The following is a 21368-nucleotide window of genomic DNA, read 5'->3' on the forward strand; positions in this document are numbered from 1 at the left end:
AACATGGAAATTAGCACAACAAAAGTAACATCCATGCTACTGTATCTGTTGCAAAATTCCCCCTGCAAACATGTACTGAAAGGTCCAATTAGTATGTGGGATTTCCCATCCTCTTTTCCCCTCAGATCAAAAGTGATGTCTGCCGAGCCCCCCCCCCCCCACCAGACCAAAAGCGAAAGGCCGCTGAGCCCCTCTTACATCTTTCCTCCCTGGATCAAAAGCGACAGGCTGCCAAGCCCTCTCCCACCTCCCCCAAGCAAAGGTGACAGTACACGGAGTCCTCCTTCCAGCTCCCCAAGCAAAAGTGACAATCTGCCCAAATGTCCTTCCACCCCATGAAGGAAAGGCAAAAGTTCACGAAGCCCGCCTCACATCCCCCTCAAGCAAAAATGAAAGGCTGCTGGGCTCCTCTCCCACCCCCAATTCCCCCACCCACCAAAGTTTAAAGGCTGCTGAGGACTGATGTCCACCTTGTATCCCTCCCTTCCCCTCAATAGCCCCCCCCCCCCCACACACACACACACACACTTTCTCTTAAATTATCCAAGGCAGGGCATAAGGAGATTGGAGTAGGAGAGAGCTACCTGGCTCGGCTGCAATGTGAGCAAAAACCTTTAATGCTGGAAAAGGTTATTTTGTGAAAAAAAGTCAATTTCTGGGCAAAAGGGGTAACGGGACCCTGGGGAGTTTCAGTAGTAGTGGTGTTGTTGGAGAAACAAGGTTGGGGAAGTATCCTAACGCTGTGGGTGAAGAAGGACAACCTATTGTGAATGGAGTTCTTGTCTGAAGAATAGCGGAAGTTCTGGGCCGTGCTTAACTTCTGTTTTAATTAATTCTGCTAATAAATCAGCCAAGTTCAGAACACAATAACCGTGTGGTTTGCATTTCTAGAAGAGAATAACAGGATAGAATACAGTTTTGTCTTGAGGATTGTGGAGTCTGTTCTTCTTTGCTACTTGTGGTCCACTGCACCAGCTACATGACAAAATGCACAAGGGACTCCTACAGCCTTTTCAGGGACACTGGACTTACACAGCCATTTATCTACCTTTTAAATTTGGCAGCATCAAGGCAATACTGTGCAAATTATACTTAAGGAAAGAAAAGCCTATTTACCTTTGCACAGTCATAGCAAAGAAATGGATTAAAATGAACAGGTATCTAATTTACACGTCTTTAAAATTTCTCATTCTCAAATGATTGCAGCTTAAAAGACAATCAGCTCATCTCTAGTTTGAATTTAACTAAGATGCTTTTTCTAGTAGAGAGTTTTCTCTTATTTATCTCCTAATGACTTACTCACATCTGTATTGAGGGGTTTCAGCACTTCTTTTTACCTGCCTGGAAGTCTTTTTAGTGCTGTGTTTGATCACAACATTTTTTCTTAGCATAATATGAGAGCCTTTAGCTCCCCCTCCAGTCCTTTTTAGACTTTAAAAATATATTAATGCAAACTTTGGGGCCGGTGCAATATTTGAGCATAGAAAACAGTGCTCAGTTTTGAGCGCCCTCTTTCCTAATGCACGCTCAGCCACCTCTCCCTGGCACGAGATGCAATATTTAAATGAGGGGTCGCACTAAAAAGGAGGTGCTAGGGAAAACTGTGCGTCCCTAGCGCCTCCCTCAGCATTGGGCGCACAGGAGAGAAGGCTGCCAATGCAGGTTGGGAAAATGGATGCTCAATACGTGTGCCCATTTTCTCCTGCTACCGGCACAATATACATACACTGCACAAGATACACAGCCTGGACTGTGGGTGTATCTTGTGCGTTTATATTGAGCGCCCAGAATTATTATTTTTTTTTTTACCCAAGTCTTTTTTTTCCCTAGAATCTGCTTTCTGTGGTTCCTCCTATTTCATGACAATAGGAGGAATCACAGAAAGCAGGAATTTTTTTTGTTTTTATCAATGAGCCCTTGAGTGTGGCATACCTTTATGACGTGTCAGTGAATAGACCAATCGGCAATAAGAGAAGGAGTGAATAAATTAATATTAAGTGCCTGACACTTAATATTAATTTATTTACTCCACTTACTGGTTTGGATGCGCTAATCTCACCCCGTATTGCATCATCAGGGGTTATGGATGTGAATCCAGAACGCGCATCCAATCGTGGCTTAAGCCGTGCATTACACCTAGCTCACGGTATTGCATCGGCTCCATAGTTTCTTAACGCACAGATTATTTAATCGGCCTGATAGAATCGCCATCCAAGCCTTGTATTATTTTTAAAAAATGTCTTATTCAGTTTAACAGATTTCTTATTTCAAACAACCTACCTAAAATGGCCCTCCCATGGTATTGGAAAGTTGGCAACAAAAGTTAAGCCAGTTCCCAGTACAGCTGCTACATTATTCCTCGGCACAACTGAGCGTCACCATGAAAAATGTGACGGTTGCTATGGGTACAGGGGGGTTGGGAGGGGGAAACAGTGGCCCTTCCGCTGATGAATGAGCAGGTCGCCGAGGGCGCCCTGCTGCCGAGCATAAGAGCTCGAGCAGTGCGCAGGCGCGGTTGCCTAGGACTCTAAGAACGCTGCGCCACTCTGTAAGTAGGGGCGAAATAAAGGGGAAGGTTTTGCGTGGTTTCCGCCGAGATTCGGCTGCGACGGAGCAAAACTTATGCGCTTGCAACCCGAAAGAGGTGGGAACGCTGTAGAGACTGAAGGGCTACGGGGGATGGGGGGATTGCAGTCTGCATTATAATGCGTGTATGAGCTTTATGCGAGGCATATGGTGGGCGTTCTGGAATAGGGGGTTGAAGTGTGTGCGCGCGCGTCTCTGTACTGGGTGCGGTGGAGCTTGTAGTATTGGACTGTGGTCAGTAGGGGGAGGCTGTAGCGTTTTGTAGCGAGAGTGCAGCATGTGCTTTTTCGCTATAGATGTTTAAGGTTTCTGTGGGTGTAGGGATATGATGACATTTATGGCTAGAAGAAAACTGCAAACTCCCCTTACATAATAACTAGCTAGAATTGGGGCACATTGATCTTTTACTTAAATCCTTCTAGTTGATGTTAGGGACTTGAAGGTGTTGAAGTGTGATGGCACACAGTACCAGGGTTGCCACGACTGGACACTTGAGTACTCCCGGGGCGGGGGGGATAGAGGAATCACAAGGAGGTGAGGGGGATGCACAAACTTTCTTCTCTCATGTACACAAACGCTTATTCTCTCGTACACACACTCCCTCTCTCTCTCAGTGGATGCACTGACACAGAGGCTTGCTCTATCACAGTTGGTCACCATAGCCCGCACCAGCTGCCTCTGTCCTTTTCTCAAACACACACCCTTACACACACTCTCACATACCAATATGCACCCTCTGATAAGCTCCATCTCTTTCTGGCAAACACACCCTCACAGGCTCCTCTCATTTGCACACTCATACAGCCCTGCACATAGGCTCTCTCTCTCACTTATACAACACCCCTTCACATGGATTCCCTCTCCCATACAAACACACACCCACAAAAGGCTCTAAATCACAATCACACACTCCTGTCACTGTGCCTGTCATTTTGTAACCGTCTCTTTTTAGTCAGTAAGGAGGCCCAGACAACTGATCCGTAAAGATAGACTTTTATTGCCAGCAAGATGCAGCTAAGACAAAGGCTCAGTACAACTGCATGCCCCTCCCCTTCAGGAGCAGACTCTTATGCACTTTACAGTTCTTATCTTTTACACATGCGTTCTAAGCACTGCTGAGCGAGCATATTCCGGCTGAAGGGGCTACTGACCCCCTCCCTAGACACCCTGGAACTTTCGTGAAACTTCTCCCATGTTCTGCAGGAGAGGCTGCTGGGACTTGCAGTTCTGGAAAGGAATTCGCGAGTCTGCAGTAATACAGCCCATCACATAATACATCCATTGTTCTAATCTAGGTTACAGCAGTGAAAGCTTATCAGAGAATAAGAACAGCGAAGCCAAAAAAATGAAAATGTGCAATGTGCTGACAGAGAGTTTCTCAATGTCCTAATTACAGCTGTATTGCAGACTGTAAGTAAACCCGTCATGAAGCAGGGAATTCTGGTACATGAAGTCCTTTGTCAGGTTGAAGCGTTCAGACTCCTTCATTCCCCCCTTTGATACTTATCATTCTCTATGAAAAGTATCACACCATCACAACGCAACTGTGGAGCTGAAAGAAACAGAAACAAGAAAAATTAGCAATTTGAGTTCTCAGGGGGCCCTAATTTCCCAAACAGTCCGATGGTTTCTTCACGGGTTTGAGACGGATGGGCCCTAATGGCTCCACCCCCCTTTGTAGCCCGAACTTGTCATGTATGGGAAGATGGCCCAGGATAAAACATGAGGATGGTTAAACAGGTTCTATAGGCTCAGAGGAATACATGTACAGTAACAGGAGCTGCGTGGCTGTTTTGCGTTCAGCAATGTCCTTCATCACCCGACGAAGGCGGTTTGAGCAAGAAAGGAATAATTCAGGGTCCTAAAAAACAAAACAGAATTAAACTGGCTGGGATAACAAACAAGCTCTTAAATCCACCGATCATGGAAAACCAACCACGGAATCCATTGGTCCAGTCCCAAGCACTATTCCATTGCTGGACAGGGACGTGTGCCATCTTGACCATGCGATCAGTGATATCTTGGATAACCTTGCTTTGGTCATCTACCTGTAAACAACAATTGGAGAGGTTAAATGTTCCACAAACCCTCCTTCCTGGGCCAGAGGGTAATCTAAAACCAATCTATTCTGGTACACTGCAGTCATAATTTTGGTATTTTCTTTTGCCCAGAGTTTAAGAGCGAGAGCAGTCGTTGGTGATGAGCTCCAGGACTGCCTGAAGCCTGATTGTTCAGTTGTTTTCCCTCTATAATGCTCCATGCACTTGAATTGTAAGAAAGGCATATTTAGAGACTGTATAGATATTTACAGTTTTCCTTCTGCCAACTGCAGAGCTCGAGTAAGAGCAATTAGTTAAGCTTTTTGTGCAGACGTTCCTGGGGGAAAAGGTTGAGCCTCAATGATTTCATCTTCGGATACAACAGCATATCCAGCAGAATGTATCTCATGAATGATTTGGCTGTTCCCATCAGTGAATAAAGTCCAAGCTCCCTGCCAGGGTTGATCCCTCAGGTCTGGTCTACTGGAATGTATTGTAGTCATGACTTCTTCACAATCATGGGCAACTGGTTCAGGTGCCGGCATAAGAGTGGCCGGGTTCAAGTTTTTGCTGTCCTGTATTTGAAGTTCAGGTGTTTCACACAGTAAGGCTTAATACTTGACGAGACGTGAATTAGTCATCCATTTTGGTCCATGGGTCTCTGGTAGTCCTTGAATAGTAAGAGGAGTTGTTACTTGTAAAGTCTGTCCAAATGTTAGCTTAACAGCTTCGGGTATCAGTAAGCATGCAGCAGCAATGCTTTGAAGGCAACCAGGCCATCCTTTTGCAACATTGTCCATTCCTTTTGACAGATATGCAACAGGTCGTTCCTATGATTCAAAAGTTTGAGTCAATACCCCAATGGCCATTCCTTTCTTTTCATCGACGTATAGATGAAATGGTTTCATTACATCTGGTAACCCTAGAGCAGGGGGTTCACTCAAGGCATCTTTCAGTTGTTGTAAACTTGTCAGTTCATGGGTTTCCCACTGAAAAGGCTGGGATTCTGCCTCCTTTCCCCGCAATTTGTCGTATAGGGACTGAGCAATAACAGCATAGTTAGCAATCCACAGCCTGCAATATCCAGCAGCTCCAAGGAACGCTCGGAGCTCTTTTTTGCAAGTGGGTACAGGTTGACCTCATATCGAACTGGTACGGGATATTCCAAGACAACGGGTACCTTCCCGGATCTGGAATCCCAGGTATTCTACTTCCAATTCACAAATTTGCGCCTTCTTTTTACTTGCACGGTATCCTTTTGAGTACAACGTCTTTAGCAGGTGAAGAGTGGCTACTTCACATTCGTGATACGTTTCACGAAACAACAGAAGGTCATCAACATACTGTATGACTGGCCCATACATGACTTGGTACATCTTCAAGTCTTTTGCCAGTTGCTCACCAAACAACGTAGGTGAATGCTTGAACCCTTGCGGCAAGCGAGTCCATGTGTACTGCTGCTTTATTCCAGTTTGTGCATTTTCCCATGTGAAGGCAAAGATCTTCTGGCATTCTTCTGCTACTGGAACGGAGAAGAAAGCATCTTTGAGGTCAATGACACTGTACCACTTGGATGTAGGGGAAACTTGAGCCAAGATTGAGTATGGATTGGGTACGAGGGTTACTAGATCTGCTACTTGATTGTTCACTTTCCGTAAATCTTGTACAGGTCGGTAGTCAGAAGAACCGGGTTTCTTTACGGGCAGCAGAGGGGTGTTCCAAGCAGATCGGATTCGCCTGAGAATACCCAAATCATACAGTCTTTGCAGATGTATCTGGATTCCTTGCCTGGCCATATATGGAATGGGGTATTGAGGTTGATTGATCACCTGTGCATTCTGTTTCATCTCTATCCATATGGGGGTAGCGTCGATAGCTATTCCTCCCGGGTTTTGTTCGGACCATACTTGGGGTACACTATCCATCAGTTGTCTTCGTTTTTCGTTGAGGGGGGTGTTGTTTTCATATCGATGTTCGATGGTTCGTTCGACTATGGGAAGATGTAGTCTCCATTCTTCTTGGAGGGGATAGATGAGTATCACTGGATGGTCCCCGAAGGAGGCTTTAACTTCCCCTGTTGGTTGAAATCTCAATGTGGTCTGTAGCTTACACAGCAGGTCTCGTCCGATAAGGGATACCATGGTCCCGCCTACTTGTATAGTTCATTCTTTCTGCAGAGGGGCAGTGAGTACCTGACCTGAGGCACCCACTATAGAAACAGTCTCTTTCGTCGGGGGGGCCGATTGGTGCAGTCATGACAGATCGTTGGCCTCTGAGTCCAACAGGCCCCTGATTTTTGTTGTGTTACCTCGTGGATCTCCACCAGAGGGTCAGTGGGGATTCTTCCCTCCCGGTCTCTTCAGGCTGTATGCTCCTTGTCGCCTCCCCCGCCATCTGCCAGTGGGGGTTGTCCAATCTCCTTCCTCCTCGGCCCCTTTGTGTCGGTGCAGGTCCATTTTTGTCGTTAGTATTCACTGCAGGGCTCCCGTATTTCTTTTGCCATTCTTCACAGTCTCTCTTCCAATGGCCTTCATTTTTGCAGTACGCACACTGATTCTTTCCAAAGGGGGGGTCTTGTTCCCCCTCCTCTTCGCGGTCTGCCATTGTCTTGGCTCCTTCCCGTCCCGAGTGTCCTCGAGAGCGGCGGCTAACAGTCACTTTCTCCTTCATATGTCTACTTGCTTCTCTCTTTTCTCTTCCACTTCTCTATTTCCACATACCTGGTCTGCTATAGCTTTTAACTGGCTGAGGCTCATGCCCTCAAAGCCCTCGGCCTTCTGCAGGTTCTTTCGGATGTCAGGTCTATTATTAAGTTCCTGGTTGCAGGGACGGGCCCTTTTCTTCTCTTCCTGATCCCTGTTCCCATACATCTCAAAATACGATGAAAAGATCACAGTCCATCTGGAAATTGAATAGGTGACCTGCGCCTGGAGGCAAATCAATTCTGACGAGGCTGAGAAGCTGCAAAACATTGCTTCCTTCATACTTGTAAGTTTGGCATTGGGTTAATTCAATAAAGTCAACCTGGATCTGCAGGCAAGGATCCAGGGGGGGCGCTTTAGGTGTGCAGGAGTGATGATCAAACCCTTGGAAGCCTTGTACCAATTACATTGCAAACACTAAGAACATATGGTAATAGCCAGAGCCCAGCCCCCACCAGTGGTAAAAGAACATAATTGCAATATATATATATATATGTGTGTGTGTGTGGGCTACTACTTTATCATTTGGGCCGACTCATATTTGCTCTTGTTCCTAATCTTGCATAGTGGCCCCTTCTCTTGCCCACAACTTCCAATAATCCTTATCTTGCGCCTGCCACTGAATCAAAATTTGTAATATTAAGTCTTTGTTTTCTCTGTGTTTTTTTTTTTGTTTTTTTTTTTTTACAAACGGCATCCTGTAATTCCCACAGTCAGAACTGCAGCTGTCTTATCTTGCCGCTTGCTATGCTCTGTATATTTAACAAAGCTTTAACAAAGGTCCCATTCTTAATCATTTCTCCTCTAATTTTCCCAGAGACAGCTTCAAAATAAACTGCGTCAGCAAAAGAGAGTTCATACTTTATCATGCGTTCCAATGTAACTTTTAAATAACAGATAATATATAGGAGACAAGTAAGAACAATAATTAACATGGTATTAGAGAATAGAAAGATAAGCATAGGGAGGACACTGGGATAGAAGATATGAGAAAACTAAAAACTTCTGATTAGCAACGCCAGCATTGAAACGCACAGCCATATTGAATGCCTACGCACTACGTACTGACACGCAGTGGGACGCACCACCATTCCACTTTGTACTGTAACAATTAATTTGCTGCTATAAAATGTCTTAAAAATAGCCCGCATCATAAGGCACTAAATGATTTGTAAGGGACCCTTGGTTCTGGTATTTCTTTGCAAGTAGCAATCCTTTGTCAGATTACAGACAGTTTTAGCAAGGACCTTGGAGAATAAATTTAATCAGCAGAAACTCGGAGCTACAATCTTCCTTTCTTTTAATTAACATACCACAATTCTATCTTTATTCACATACGCACACCATCAACTAACTTTCAATAATGTTCTGTTAAAACAAACGAAACAATTTTCATTCACCCAGGCTAGCCCAATGTCCCCTTTTTTTTTTTTTTTCTTCTTTCTCTGGCTCGATCCCCTCCTCTCTCCTGTAATTATCTCTGCCGTTAACCCTTAACTGCCATCAAGTTCTAAACTTCAACACCAGTAAATGCATTCTCAGTAATCAAATCAGTATTTTAACTTAACACTGTAAATTAATTTGTTGTATAGTAGTCTTGTGCAGCATCTGTAAACCAAAATCTCTTCTTATTAGGGTTTAAAACAATTAAAAATCCCTGGTACATGTGCTTGCAATTCACAGATAGCAGTTACATACATTACAATCCTTAATTAATAATTTGAAAACCCAAACGTACCAGAGAAATGTTATAGGGGTTAACTGTCCCGCTGAGAAGCAGTCTCTGCCCAGCCAAATTAATTAACTCTCAAGCTCCCAGCAGCAGCTAACTGCCGCTGTTCAGCACACATATACAGATAAATAATTCACAATCACTTTTAATAAGTTTTCCTTAAGTAAAAATAGTCTGCATCACCAGAGTAGATCAAAAGAAATAATGCATTTGATCACAAAAAGAAATTTGTCTAACCGATCTACCACAGTAGAATTTTTTTTTTTTTTTTTTTTTTTTTTTTACAGGTACCTTACAGACAGACAGACACTGGGGACTTCCGGTTCCCCATTTTGCGTACTTGAGTTACCATTACGAGGGCGGCTCCCTCTACTAGCTTCTTTGCCCACGACGGAGGATTTTCAATAACTGCAATCCAAGCGGTTATGTACGGTATATCCTCAGGGCAACCCGGATTCCCTTCTTGTATAACTATATTCTGGACCCTTGTGGCCGTTTGGAAATTGAAAGTTCCTGCCGGAGGCCAGTTTACACACAAACTGGGCCACCTATGGGTACATTGTTGAATCATTCCGGGTTTAGTACATTTATGTCTATCGAACACTTCGCTATAGTGCTCCGTCATGATTTTTAATGGAGTAGAACCGCCCCCTCCCATTAGGATAGAATCACAGACAAAGGAGGGAAGGGAAGACGGATAGGTAAGGGGTCCGTATCCGTCAGACACAAAAGGGTCACAATCGCCCCGACTAGGACGCGGTCAGCCCGGCCTAGAACTGCGAGGCCATTCACTCTCTTTCACACAACAAGAAACCTATTCCCACTATCGTATGCTTCACTTGTATTTTTCTCCTTTTCATGCGCGTGGTCTTTGGAACATAATTCCTACTAACACACTGCGTGGGGTGTGATCAAGGCCCCCTCGGTCCGCCGGGGATGGACCGGTTACTTGTTACTCTTTTATCTATTCTTCACTTATTTCACTGTTCCCATAATACTCGCCTGCAGGGTTCTTCCGATCGTCATGAAAGCCTTCTTCCCGGATCACCAGCCCAAAGGTCTCAGAGGATCTCCGTGGAATGACCCCCTCAGATACCTGATCACTGAACTCAGCGGTGGCCACTCACCAGGCAAGTCTGGGGGATCACTCCGCCACAAAATCTCCTGGACCAACTGGGGGGCTAAAATAGCGTCCCCGGTACCTCCTGGCTGAGCTCGCCAAATGTAACCGTCTCTTTTTAGTCAGTAAGGAGGCCCAGACAACTGATCCGTAAAGATAGACTTTTATTGCCAGCAAGATGCAGCTAAGACAAAGGCTCAGTACAACTGCATGCCCCTCCCCTTCAGGAGCAGACTCTTATGCACTTTACAGTTCTTATCTTTTACACATGCGTTCTAAGCACTGCTGAGCGAGCATATTCTCCTTCAATTTGGCGCGCACACACACACACACACAGGCTGTGTCAAGGTCAGTAGCTGCTTACTGCTCCTTGGCTGCTGCCCACCAGCACATTCGTCGGCTTCAGCTGTGAGTGGGATGGGCTCCGCTCACGGCCCACTGGGGCCTCCTTCCACTTAGCGGCATACTGCTCACAGAGCACCCGGGGCTGCCTCCGTCTTCAGGCGCGAACGGGATGGGCTCTGTTCATGGCCCACTGGGGCCTCTTCTGTCTTCAGTCGTGAATGGGATGGTTTCCGTTTGTGGCCCACTGGGGACTCCTCTGTCTTCAGCCGTGAACGGGATGGCCTCCGTCTTCACCCTTTGCTCTACCGGGTTTTACAGTGTCCTGCTACCATTTGTAACCAGACACGGTACAACAGGCGGCAAAACCATGGGGCTGTCCGGTCCAAAACTGGGCAGTTGATCGCCCTACTTGTCAGCTCCCAAGAAACATTAGCATAGACATTTGGGTCCCCTCTTTCCTACTCTTCCAAACGCAAATACACATGGAAATCAGCATGGAGTTAAATAGGTTGCAGTATTATCCACCTGAGCCTGTCATGGTTGCCTCCATTTAAAGCTTCTAACAAACAGATCAAATCATTACTGATGCTTAGGGCGGGGCTGGTGCAAGGGTATTAGGTGCCCTAGGTGAACCTTTTGCCTTGCGCTCCTTGCCCCAAGCCTTGGCCCCAAACCTGACCTCCCCTCCCCTAGACCAAACACGCAAGTAAAAATTATCCATTTATAATAATAGATTTTATATGCAAGTATCATAATATACATATTGTCTGTCAACCAGAAAACCCTGCTAAAAGGCAAAAAATCCCCACTTGGAACCCATATGGTATTAGATCTGTTGTAATGAATGTTGTATGTAGGCTTGGTGCTCAAAGCCATGAGTAAGGTGAATTACAGTTACAATATAGTAAACCTCCCATACCAAAACAGCACTAAGTACCAGCACTCAAATAGTAATAACCTTACCTATGAAAAGGCAATGAGGTAAATATTGCACCAGGCCCTAAAACACCTGAATGTAATCTGCTTTGAAATGCTGAAAAAAATGTGAAAAGCAGAATTAAAAAAAAAAATATAAATATACAATACACTTAAAACATAACAAGCCTAGTTGATATAGAACCCTACACAGAAACTACACACTAACAGAATACCTCAAAAGTTTGATCAAATATGTAGAACACAGACAAAGCCTTACAAAAAAACAGAATAAAGAGACTGCAAGGTAAAAATTAAAAATATGCAGACAGAATCTAGTGCCATGGGAAACCATGACACTAGATTCTGGCTGCAGCACAACAATGGGAAACCAGAAACACTGCCATTCTTCATAAAATATCAAACAATAAAAGTGAAGAAATATAAAACATCAATAATAGTAAAACCATTCTAGTAAAAGTAATATTTCAAAATAGCAGACAAATAGAATAACATCCAATAATTAAAAACCCTTAAAAATAAAAATAAATTGTTCCAACTCCCCGCCCCCCCCCAAAAAAAGAAAACAGCGCACACATCAAATATTAACACCCGATGATTAAAACTAACAAGGGTATAAAATGAACCACTTACCATACCTGGGAACTTTTGATTTCCAGATGCTCTGAGATTGTTGTGCATTGGCTGATGGGGTAGGGAGCAAGGGTTGTTGCACCCAAACTTTATCCTTTCTCTCTCATATACACACACACACACACACATAATTATACACGTTCATTCTCTCTCACACACAAACACACACAGGCTCTCCTGCACATGCACACTACCAGACACTTGCGCACATACATGCTCTCTCGTTCTCACACCCTCTTCCCCTTACATACACTTGCCCTTATTTACTCAGACAGACACCCCTCTCACATACACACATTGGTTCCTTGTCTCATTCATGCACACCCTCACAGGCTCCTCCCTCTCTCTCATTAACACCATCGCTTTCTTGTACACACACAATCCCTCTCACTCACATACACATCCTGATACAAGCTCCCACTCTTTCAGTCACATATATATTCCCTCTCTATCTCTCTCTGTCCTCACACTCTCACGCACACACGCACACTTTCCCTCTGTCTATCGCTCATACATCGCCTTTCAGATACTCTGTCACTTGACACTGACACACCCCTTCACACAGGCTCTCTCTCTCTGGCACACATACTGTACACAGGCTTCCTTTCTCTCTCTCTCACACACACACTCCCTCACACAGGCTCCCTCTCTCTATCTCACATACACACACAAACAAAGCACTCTCACATACACAAACACACCCTTCTCGATCTCTCACAGGCTCTCTTGGTCTCTCCTTTCTTATGCAGGTGTATAGGTTCTGCCCCAGCTCTCATCGGCCTCTCGCTTCTGCTTCAGCCATTCCCGGCCCCTCTCTCTTCTGCCACGAGCGGGATGAGCTCTACTTGAGCCCCCATCGAGTTTCTAATCCTCTTGGCCACGAGCGGGATGGGCTTCGCTCATGGCCACACATGGCTATTGTTTGCTGGCCCCTAATGGTGGGCGCCCTAGGCGACTGCCTAGTTCACTTAGTAGATGCGCTGGCTCTTCTCGAGGGGGTGATACAATATTATTCCTCAAAAATAACCCTCACTACTACAAATTCTTCTCTTAACTGCTTATTTTTAGTAAAAATAACCAAAAAGAATGATATAATTGGCTGCTAGAAGATACTAAAATGATATTAAATGAACTTCATGCTAGTAAGCATCATCAATGATAGCTTACGCTTGTTTAAATCATCTACCTCTAACCCCACCCCAGTGTGCGTGTCCTGCACGGGTGAGGCCATTAATGCATTTTAAGTTCTTTGGGGCAGGAACCCTGACTAGCTCTTTCTGATGCCCCTTTCCCCAGAGTATGGATCCTTTGGCTTGGGGTTAAACAGTTCCTTTCGGGTCCCAGTGCAGGGATGGTTTGCATCCTTCTAGGTATCCCAGGGAAAGGGGTAATCTCCGATCACTGTTTGCTAAGTGCCCAAATAAACATGCTGGAGTCACTGGATGAGTGTCCAAACTTGAAACGTTTTTACTGTAACCGCTGAGGGGTTGGGGTTACGCGCGTTGGGCCTATTTTCAAAAGGCCCGGCAGCGTGCGTAAAGCCCCGGGATGCGCGTATGTCCCGGAGCTCGAAAAAAGAGGCGGGGCGTGGGCGGGGCGATGGCCGGAACCTCCAGACACAGCGGCCATTTGCTGCTGTGCCCGGGATCGCAGGCCGGCCATTGGCCGGCGCGCACAACCTACGCCCGCCCAGAGGCAGGCGCAACTTATAAAATAAAGGTGGGGCGGGGGGATTTGGGTAGGGCTGGGGGGCGGGTTAGATAGGGGAAGGGAGTTGGAGGTGGGGGGGGGGGCGGCAGAGGGAATGGGGAAAGCCATCGGGGCTCCCCTAGGGCTCGGCGCGCGCAAGGTGTACTAACGTGCACCCCCTTGTGCGTGCTGACCCCGGATTTTATAACGTGCGTGGGTGCGCGCGCGCACGCATGTTATAAGATCAGGCGTAGATTTGTGCGTGCCGGGTTGTGCGCACAAATCTACGCCTGCGCGTAGCTATTAAAATCCGGCCCCGAGTGAATAATGGCACAATAAATATGTTCCAGCACCACAGTCTTCCTGGCTCTCTTCACAATCCCTTGTCCTCTGTCTTTCCAGGAGTCCTAAATAGGCAAGGGAACCATCCACTCTTCTGGATTAGGCAAATAATAGTCCCAGTGGGCTGGGCAAACCCCTTCCATGCTGGTCAGAAATCCTGTTTCTGCACAGAGACCAAATCTTTCTCCCCAGGGGCTCTGCAGAGTCCGGAGAGATGTCTTCCAACTTGTAAATAGGTTCTTACAATTAGTAATTCTTTCTGCCTTTCACTTGATGGGGTTCCCTATTGGGAAGGATCCTGGATGGAACTGCATCTTCACAAGTCTGTGGGTGGGTAGGAAGTGGGGCAGAAAACACTTCCTCCCAGTTCTTCAAAATAACTTCTTCGGGTTCCCACAAAGGAAGTGACTCTGGAGTTGCCCCTCGCAACAGGCCATCGCTACTTCTGAGGCAAGTCTTCCCTGTCCCTGGGCATGCCGAACCCAACTTTCCCCGTTCCCTGAATCCAGGAAAGGCCCAGGTGTCCAGCGAGGCTCATGCCACATAAAAATTCAAAAGCCAAGTTATTCCCAGGACAACCATTCTGCACCTTTGGAAAAAGAATACAGCAGTGGAGCCCTCAATCTGTTCCGAAGGATCCCAGGCAGGATGGAGCCTAGGCCCCAGGTAGGCCAAAAATATAACTGAGGAATACTCTCCAACTTTCTTCCTGAACTGCCCCCAGAACCCTTGGCGGAGCTCTGCAATAAAACTGAGTGGGACGTCCATTCCAGCACCCCCAAGGGGAGGGGCTGCATGTGAATGGATCCTCCCCTAATTATCTCATTAACAGGCCGATACAATACAGTGCGCTCCGACGGAGCGCACTGTTAGCCTGCCCTTGGACGCGCGTATTCCCTTACCCCTTATTCAGTAAGGGGAGGAAAACGCGCGTCCAACCCGCGGCACCTAATAGCGCCCTCAACATGCAAATGCATGGTGATGGCCCTATTAGGTATGCCCGTGCGATACAGTAAGTAAAATGTGCAGCCAAGCCACACATTTTACTTTAAGAAATTAGCACCTACCCAAAGGTAACTGATTTTCTGTGCACCCTCCGACTTAATATCATGGTGATATTAAGTCGAAGGTCCCGAAGAGTAAAAAAAGTTAAAAACAGAAAAATTTAAAATGGGCCGGTGGCTGTCGGGCCGAAAACCGGAAGCTCAATTTTGCCGGCGTCCAGTTTCTGAGCCCGTGGCTGTCAGCGGGCTTGAGAACCGACGCCAGCAAAATTGAGCGTCGGCTGTCAAACCCACTGACAGCTGCCTCTCCGGGTCAAAAGGAGGCGCTAGGGGCGCGCTAGTGTCCCTAGCGCCTCCTTTTGCCCGTTTCTACCGCACCACCTAATTTAAATACAGAATCGCGTGCACAGGCGAGTGGCCTGTGCGCGCGCCGGGAGAGCGGGCGTTCGTCCGCTCTCCTGCGGACTTTACTGAATCAGCCCCTAACTGCATTAGTACTATTTCCTATGGCTTTAGTATCTCACCCCCCCTTACCGCCCTCCCCTGACCCACCCACACACCCATGTTCCCCCCCCCCCTGGCCCTACTCCCCCCCCCCACCCATCCCTCCTGCCTACCTTCAATCAATTCTGATACCTAAATTTATATTGTCACCATGATATAATGTATATATGTTATATGTTATAATTGTTACCATGTATATTCGTTATAATTATTATCATGTTATAATTGTTACCATGTTATAATGTAAAATAGGGCTGACCTCGCCCTATTCTCTCAGTTACCTGTAAACTGATGTGATATCTCGATTGAATGTCGGTATATAAAAGAAAATAAATAAATAAATAAATAAATTTCCTATGGTTTTCTCAGTAGAGGGGAGTGGGCAGGAGAATTCCTCTGGGATCTGTATTGGGACCCGTGCTTTTCAATATATTTATAAATGATCTGGAAAGGAATACGATGAGTGAGGAAATCAAATTTACAGATGATACAAAATTATTCAGAGTAGTTAAATCACAAGCGGATTGTGATAAATTGCAGGAAGACCTTGTGAAACTGGAAAATTGGGCATCCAAATGCAGATGAAATTTAATGTGGATAAGTGCAAGGTGATGCATACAGGGAAAAATAACCCATGCTATAATTACACAATGTTAGGTTCCATATTAGGTGCTACAACCCAAGAAAGAGATTTAGGCGTCATAGTGGATAATACCTTGAAATCATTGGTTCAGTGTGCTGCGGCAGTCAAAAAAGCAAACAATGTTAGGAATTATTAGAAGGGGAATGGTGAATAAAACGGAAAATATCATAATGCCTCTGTATTGCTCCATGGTGAGACCGCACCTTGAATACTGTGTACAGTTTTGGTCGCCGCATCTCAAAAAAGATATAGTTGCGATGGAGAAAGTACAGAGAAGGACGACCAAAATGATAAAGGGGATGGAACAGCTCCCCTATGAGGAAAGGCTGAAGAGGTTAGGGCTGTTCAGCTTGGAGAAGAGATGGCTGAGGGGGGATATGATAGAGGTGTTTAAAACCATGAGAGGTCTAGAACGGGTAAATGTGAATTGGTTATTTACGCTTTCGGATAATAGAAGGACTAGGGGGCACTCCATGAAGTTAGCATGTGGCACATTTAAAACTAATCGGAGAAAGTTTTTTTTCACTCAATGCACAATTAAACTCTGGAATTTGTTGCCAGGGGATGTGGTTAGAGTAGTGTACCTGGGTTTAAAAAAGGATTGGATAAGTTCTTGGAGGAGAAGTCCATTACCTGCTATTAATTAAGTTGACTTAGAAAATAGCCACTGCTATTACTAGCAACAGTAACATGGGATATATTTAGTTTTTGGGTACTTGCCAGGTTCTTATGGCCTGGATTGGCCACTGTTGGAAACAGGATGTTGTGCTTGACCCAGTATGGCATGTTTTTATGTTCTTACTGGTAAACTGAAAGGATATCCAGGTTACATATCTTATATATAATTATAAATCATATTATCCTGAAACATCTCAGTTCATCTCTTCTTTTTATAAGTTTTTCTTTTATGCAGTTAAAATGTCAGTCACCATAAGCCTTATCATAAAACATATCCAGACACAGTGGTGTGTATGTGGTTGAGTCCTCATAAAACGTGCACCACTGGAAAATGAGTAAAATATCAACCATCCTTTTATTTAAAAAACAAGGCTTAATTTTCAGATAAAAAGGAAGTGGAACTCGGGGGGCCAAGGCTGAGTATATGACCTGTGTGAAGGACAGGGGCCGGGGTGTGAACTCTTTCCTACACTTACATGTACGTGAACACTCCTTGTAGCAGCAGAAGCAGTGGGGCTGACAGGCATGCACCTCCTGTGCTGTCACCCTTTTCCATCCTCAATTCTTGGAGTAAGCGGCTCCCTCATCCTCTGATGTACGTTCTCTAGGTGGGACAAGAAATGATCCTGTCATCAATGGTTCTGGCTCCATTTCTGCCGGGAACTAGAACTGATTTACACCACCAGCTCTACTCTCAGTCCGTGTGTCCTGGAAAAAAAAAGTGGCAGAACGTCATTCTGGGTTGTTCCAGAAATTTAGCCCTGGGTAACAGACACAAAAAGGGGTTGAATTAACACAAGATTGAAGCTTGTGAGCTGTAGTGGTTTATCAAGGCCAGGATTGAAGCCTTAATGACTGGCGCCATTGCCCATAATTTTTAAACTTGTACTAATTCACCCCCTTTTTGTGTCTTTTTTTTTTTGTTCTGTAGCATCTGCTTCAGTATCAACCCTCCTCCTCCTGCTGTGTAGAAGAGAAGGGAAGGAGCTAGGATTAGAGAGTAGAGTGTCTGCTCCAGTTTACCTCCCCTCCGCTCCCCTTCTTTTCCCTGCATGCTGCCTGAAGGAGAGGGGCTAGAGCAGAAGGCCCCTACTGGTTTACCACTGGTTTACCACTTAAGTCCAGGCAGTTCCCCCACGCATTAAGCCCTGTTTAAAAATTGTAAAATATATAAATATTCAGAAGTTTTATTTTATTTAGTGAACAGTGGTATACATATTTTAGGTGACTGGGAAAATTTCTTTGTGTACCAGTAATTATATATACTTATGACAGGAGTTGAGTGGCACCTTATAGACTAATTAATTTATTAAAGCATGAGCTTTCGAGGGCAGAGTCCACTTCATCAGATACATGAAGTGATGTACAAGGGATGGGTAAAACATATACAAAGCAGAGAGAAGGCATTGGATTAGGCAGGACATAGTGTGGAGAGAGTGTTTAATAGTATTATAGTATAGCCTAGGACAACTGAGGTAAGTGTGAAAAGACAGAATGATTTGCTAACAGTTAAGTTCATAGATAGTTGTTGTGAGACAAAAAGCCATTGTCTCTGTTCAGACCTAGGCTGATGGTGTTAAATTTTTTAATGATTTCCAGTTCGGCAGGTTTTTGACCATTGAGTGCTCCTTTGGAAGGTTGAAATGTTCTCCTATTTGTTTCTGAATGTTGCCATTTCTAATGTCAGATTTATGTCCATTTCGTCTTTTCCTTATATATCGATCTGTTTGTCCTTTTTAGACAGTAGAGGAACATTGCTGGCAGGTGATGGCATATATTACATTGGAAGAAAAGCAGGTGAATGAGCCCTGGATATTCTAGTTGATGTTGTTGGGTCCTGTGATAGTGCTGTCTGGTTAATACGTGGACAGAGCTGGCATCTGGGTTTCTGGCAGGGTCTGGTTCCTGAGTTAATGACATTGTTGAACAAGTTGTGGTTGCTGGTGAGTATCTGTTTGAGGTTGGGGTCCGCTGGTAAGCCAGGATAGGCCTGTGAGAGTGTGGTATTTTTGTCCAGGATGGGTTGCAGATCCTTGACAATATGTTTCAGTGGTTTCATTTGGGAGCTATAAGTAACAACCAGAGGAGTTCTGTTTTCTTTTTTGGGATGATTCTGTAGCAGAGTGTGCCTGAGTATTGTCTGGCTCTATTGATCTTGTTTTCTTACCTCATTGGGTGGATACTGTAATTCTAAGAATGTCAGTTGTAATTTCTCCAGATGGGAGTCCCTTTCTGAGGGGCCAGAACAGGTGTGATTGTAACTTGGGACTTGGCTGTAGACAATAGACCTGGTGGTGGGGGGTGGATGGAAGCTGGAGGCATGTAGGTATCTATGGCAGTCCGATTTTCAGTATAATGTGGTTCTGATGTGGCCTTCATGTATTTGGACAGTGATGTCCAGAAAGTGGACTTGCTGAGTGGATTTTTCTAGGCCAGTGATGGCTAACCTATGACACGCGTGTCAGAGGTGACACGCCGAGACGTTTTTTTGCTGACACGCGCAGCGTTTCATGGACTATCGCGAAATTTTTTTTTTTATCGGCTGCGTCGACCCTTTAAAATTAGTTTTTTAGTCTCCACCCCCCCCCCCCAAAATGCCCCCGGGCGCAGGGAGGCTCATGCGGCACAGCGACAGGTAGGGCCGTGCTGAGGCTCACGTCACCACGGCCCGAAGAAAAAGATCGCATTTAAACGCGCTGATGCTCCTCCTCCTTCCTGCCTGTGCGGCCCTGGAAGTAAACGTTGCGGGAGCCGCGTGGGCAGGAAGGAGGAGAAGCATCGCTTGCGCTTATGGGCCGCCGCGAATCCCAAGTTGCAGCGGCCCGAGAAGAGGAAGAGGCCCAGTAGCAGGGCCGCTGCGACCCGAGAAGAGGAAGAGGCCCAGTAGCAGGGCCGCTGCGACCCGAGAAGATTAGGGCCGCTGCAGAACCCATCCTGCGGCGACTCGTGAAGAGGAGGCCCAGAGGTGAGAGAGAGGCTGAGGGTCTGTAGAGGGTGTGTGTGTGTGCGTGTATGAGATGAGTTGAGAGAATGTGTGTGAGAGTGAGGACCTGAATGTTTGCAGAGACAGCATGTGCTTGAGCAAGACAGCATGTGGGAGTGAGAGAGAGCCTGTGTGTGTGAGAGTCAGACAGCATGTGCGAGAGAGAGAGACTGTGTGTATGAATGGTTGTATGAGAGAGAGCATGTGAGAGTGAGAGCCTGTGTGTGTGTGTGTGTGTGTGTGAGAGAGAAAAATGCATGTGAGAATGAGAACCTGACTGTGTGTTTGAGGGAAGAAGATGGAGAGAAAAGAAACAGAAAAAAAGACAATATAAAAGGAATTGGCAAAAAAAATAAGAAAGGGAAGGTGGAAAAAAAAAAAGCCTGTGACCAACCAATTAGAAAACTAAATCAGACAGCAAAGTTAAAAAAAAAAAATTACTTTTTAGTGATTGGCACATGTAATCTTTGGGAATGTGCAAGAATAGCAATTTCTCTATGCTTATCTCGCAATGTACGAGATCAGCATGGAGAAAGTGGAAGCCCACGGGGCCTGCACAGAGGAGGCAATAGAATGGGCTTCAGTGTCAGTAGCAGCAATCGGCACCTCCCCAATAGCCATGTGGCAGTAGTGACAGTGGCAGCAGAGGAATGAGAGGTTCTGAGGTTGCTGGCAAAAGCGAGGGGGGGTCTGCCTTTAGTGTGTGCATGTGTATGAATGGGACTCTGCCTGGGGGTGTATGTGTATGAATGCATGGGTGCCTGCCTGGGGGTCTGTGTGTGTGAGAATGAATGTGTGCATGTCTGGGGGATGGGGAGGGAGTGGTGTGAAAATGAATGGGAGCCTGCCTGGGGGTCAGTGTGTGTGTGTGTGTGTGTGTGTGTGTGTGTGAGAGAATGACTGGGAGCTTGCCTGGGTGTGTATGTGAGGGAGCCAGTGAGTGTGAGAGCATGAATGTGTATGAGAAAATCCAGGGGAGTAAGAGTTTATGTGTGTGTGTGGGGGGGGGGGGAGAGAGTGTTTTAATTGAAAATTTAGCCAATGAAATTCAGCAACAAAAAAGTCACTAAGCAGGTAAGGTAAAGAATTATTTGTTTTTGCTTTATTAATAAATATAGTACATATATTAAAATTATAACTTTGTTATTAATTAGAGCTACAAATATCACAAAATTATGGATTTTTCTAGAAGTGACACACCACCCGAGTTATGCTCATTTTTTAATGATTTTTGACACACTGAGCTCAAAAGGTTGGCCATCACTGTTCTAGGCTCAGGTTGATAATGAGGTGGAGTTAGTTGAATTCTGGATAGAATTCTTTAAGGGCTTCTAGTCCATGTGTCTAGATGATGATGATGTCATCAATTTATCTTAGGTAGAGGCGTGGCTTCTGGGCAAAGATGTGTAGTTACTGTGTGAATCTGTATCTA

General features: G+C 45.5%; 1 protein-coding gene across 2 annotated transcripts in view; it reads left to right on the top strand.

The window, feature by feature from the left end:
- The first annotated feature begins 2287 nt into the window (after nt 1–2287).
- CCDC83 (coiled-coil domain containing 83) overlaps nt 2288–21368 on the top strand; it is a 249182-nt gene continuing 230101 nt past the window's right edge. The window contains exon 1 of one of the 2 annotated variants that reach the window (XM_029602260.1): nt 2288–2548. The gene's annotated coding sequence lies outside the window, so the exon portion shown is untranslated. The other variant, XM_029602259.1, reaches the window with a different exon arrangement.

The sequence above is a fragment of the Rhinatrema bivittatum genome, chromosome 5, assembly GCF_901001135.1.
Source record: "Rhinatrema bivittatum chromosome 5, aRhiBiv1.1, whole genome shotgun sequence".
Classification (NCBI taxonomy): domain Eukaryota; kingdom Metazoa; phylum Chordata; class Amphibia; order Gymnophiona; family Rhinatrematidae; genus Rhinatrema; species Rhinatrema bivittatum.